Source organism: Brassica oleracea, chromosome C1 (assembly GCF_000695525.1).
Source record: "Brassica oleracea var. oleracea cultivar TO1000 chromosome C1, BOL, whole genome shotgun sequence".
NCBI classification, from domain to species: domain Eukaryota; kingdom Viridiplantae; phylum Streptophyta; class Magnoliopsida; order Brassicales; family Brassicaceae; genus Brassica; species Brassica oleracea.
In genome coordinates, this window is record NC_027748.1 from 1,269,502 (window position 1) to 1,273,537 (window position 4,036).

Sequence of the window (4,036 nt, forward strand, 5' to 3'; positions counted from 1 at the left end):
TTTTTAGTTTAGTTATTTTCTGATTTTTAATAGTAAAATAAATTATAATTTATAAATAAAATAATAGAAAATTAATAAAAATAATAAAATAGTAAAAAATTATGTTATTTTTAGTTGTGAATAAATAAAATATTTAAAATCTATTTTTATTTTTTTTATTTTTTCTTTATTCATCTCCAATTTTATTGACTAATAAAATATATTATAAAACTTCACATAATAATAGTTAGTGTGAGAAAAATAATAGTGCACAATTAGAAAGTACAAAGCCAAATTGTAATAGTGTAAAAGAAGATGGACCTAAAATGTAAAAACAAAAATACGTGGAGACACATGTCATCAAACCCCCTTGCCACTTGTCATAAGAAGAGAAAAATCCAACTTTATATATATAGATTTCAAATATTTTGTAAGTGATCAATCAAAGGAGAGGAACCCATTTACTCAACCCAAGTGAGAGAGGTTTTTTAGGAGAGGGGGGGGGGGGGGAAGAGTGTTTTAAAATGGCTTTTTATAAGAAAGTAGTAATTAAAAAGACTCAAAATGAACAATTTTTTTTTATATTACTCTAAATTTTACATATCAAAATTATTGATATGCATATATAGAATGTTGGGAAAAATCAAGACCAAAACAATAATAGTCGATACTTCTATGACCCATTTAATCTAAAGCGCCCATAACTAACTAAAAGATAGAGGGACCCAAGACAACCTTGCATGATGATGAAACTTTGATTCTAAATTTCTATGTAAGTTATAAGGTGGGAAGTTTCATCGTAATGAAGAGTGTGAGCTTTTTTCAATGTATCTAAACACACAAAACAAGACCCCAAAAATCAATATATTCCATATCGTATGAACCATATCTTTTAGCTTTAGAAAATAAGTAAAAATTGATCATTTGGATATTTCAAGTACGTCAGATAATAAGAAACTCCAATAATTTTTGTTTAAATAGTATCGTTAATTATACAAGTCGACATATAAATAAAAACATGCAGGGACCGCCATGATCAGTGCTGATTGTTTTTAACTAATTCCTTATGATTAGTTATTCTGATGTGAGTACAAATCATTAGTAATCCAATAGAGTACTGGTGCACATGTTAAACGGGAGCTTTCACCTCTTCGACGCACACCAAAAGAGAGAAAACAACAATCATATCTAAAAACAGAGTAAATGGAAGCCTAAACAATATCTTCACGCAGCTTAAAAATTCACATAACTTTGCAAATGGAATAATCGACTGAAAATGTTTGAACTGTTATGGTGGGAAACAAAAACGAGTCATCTCAATTCAAACCTAACTGGTGACACCTAGAACGCCTATATCTAATCAAATAGAATATGTTTCTTTGTTGAGATATGTGTAATTTGGTAGTTTGATATACTGATGTAAAATAATATTGTAAGAAAAAAGTTTTGGAAGTCCAAGAAAGCATTCTTTTGCTGGTCAAAGAGGTGATAATTGATTCGATCTTCTCATTTTGTGGGGTGAGACCGCAAGAGGAGAGCATCCATGAAGCTTCATACAAAAGCATGGAGCATGTGACAGTTCTCTTTTTTCCTCTACTTAACAAACCTTTCAAGTAATAAATCATTATTAAATTTCACAAGTGCATGTATATTTTAGATTATTTACAGCACAGAAAAGTTATTAATAGAAACAAACACACGTAATTACGACATAAGTATCTATAATATAGAACAAAGACATTATTGTGTAAAAAATATTAAAACACAAGTTATGAATGTATTACGACTAACAAGCATTGCTTCGACAGTCCAGCATCATCTTTTTCATCCGACTTGTATGTAATAATGTTTGAAAAATGATTTTTCATTTTAGATTTCTTCATTGATATACTGTAATAAAGCCATTTCCGAACAAGCAAGAAATGATACTATACATATTAGAATATCAAACGCATATTGAGCATAGTGTCCATAGTTTATATCAACTGAGAGAGTTTAGATGATTAGTTTCAGCCTGTAACGATCCATTATTAGGCCATAGTCAAATCGCTTATTTATTATTACAAAATTTAGAGCGGTCGTTTGACCCAAAAGAACATGAAAACAATAGTAGTATACTAGTATTAGCTAAACGCTTCATTTCTGGCTGGCATCGGTGTGATAGTTGACAATCAACCACCTATTGGCCGACGCATCATCCAAATTCCAATAAACAACCAAATAAAATTTGAATGGTACACATAATTCTGAACCACATACACCGATTTCTATTTATTTTGACTTTGTTGTATTTAAAAAGATCATATCAGAAAGCATGAACAATAACGAGCGACGTTAACAGGCAGCAAGGGGCGTAACGAGTTTTCGCCAACTCCATTAAGATTGTCCGACTATTGTGGGACCGATAACGATATGTGGCATCTCATGACTCATGAGTCGAAAGAAGACACGTGGATATAAGTCATCAGGCCACGTCTACCACTGGACACTTCTTCTCTTGCTATTCTTACACTCCCTCGTTTATGCTCCGCGTGGACTCTCAGCGTTTACGTAACTTGTTACATAATCTATAGTATACTTTATTACGCTCAATCAGTCTCATTTGGTGGTATAAAACATAAATTTATAAAAACAATGTAACATTACAAAGCAAAAAGAAAAACCTTATGATTTAGGACGAAGTTTACGTCCAAGGACTTGAGACATTGAAGTTCAGTAGATCAAGACTAACTGCGCGGTGATTGTAATTATGATCGAACGGTTGTATAATCATCTTATAAATTCGTATAGTTGTGTAAGGATATAATCCAATCACTATTTTGCAAGCTTTACTGAATTGTAGATTCCGAGAGATACTAACAAAATCCCAGAACTAAAGATGGTGGGTGATTAAATATTACTATCTAATTTCCCGAAACCATGCTCAGAGTCTATGCAACTTGTTATCACCTAACTCACATATAGAATATGTTCTCGGAAGTGTATATCTATATATCGATCAAGAAAATCAGATCATGTTTTTCTTACATTCACAATCAGATCATTTTAAAACAGCTACTTGATATATTCTCTTTAGTTATCGTCGTTACATGAATTTGTTGTTTTTTTTTCTCCCACCTTCCTTTTTTCGTTGAGTAAATGCCTCTACGTATAAATTAGAAAGGTAAAATAGTAGTCCTTACGCAACTTAATTGGTAAACCAAAACTGCAAACAGGTCTACTTGCAAGGAATATGTGAAACCATGGTCGCAAAAGAAAAATGCTTACTATATTTAGCTTAAGTCATGGCCACTTTGTTATATTCTTTATTATCAAACTACACTGTTTCAGTACGCTTCATTAACTACTTTGTTTTAGAAACATACCACCAATAGATCATAAACAAAGCGTAAAAATGATCAAAACATTTAAATGTATATATATAATAATATAAGTGAATCAAATAAAAACACACGATAAAATTATAGGGAAAACAACACATGTTATATATCTTGACGAATTTAAAGGACCCGACAGCTTATTCCCCGATCAAAATCAAAGATTTAAAAGTGACAAGAAAGTTCATAATTATTCAGATGCAAAAATGGTAATTAATATATATATTTAAATTTGTAACCTAGTCATAAAAGGCATCAATAAAAATGGACCCTATTGTTTTATGTCGGATATTAAATTTTAGATCTTTCATCTTAGTAAGTTAACCTACCATTCTACCCCAAACGCATTTTTTTTATCAGTGTAGTAAATTGATAGTTTACCTATTCACAAAATAAGCGAGTTCTTCATAATACATACACTCATAAAACCAGCTATTACACGCATATTTATTTTCTTATAGACATCACATACTAGTTGGTAAATGTTACATGTACCTACGCGCGAAAACAGTTCTATTTAAAGCTTCAAAGGTAACTGAATCTATACAAGAAAGTCATAATAATTAAGTGCAGTCACTGACATGGTAATTATACGTAATAATAATCATAATAAAGTGGTAAAAAATATCTAAACAAGACAAAGCTGTCATCCTCTCCCCACCACTTATACAGCCTGTAAT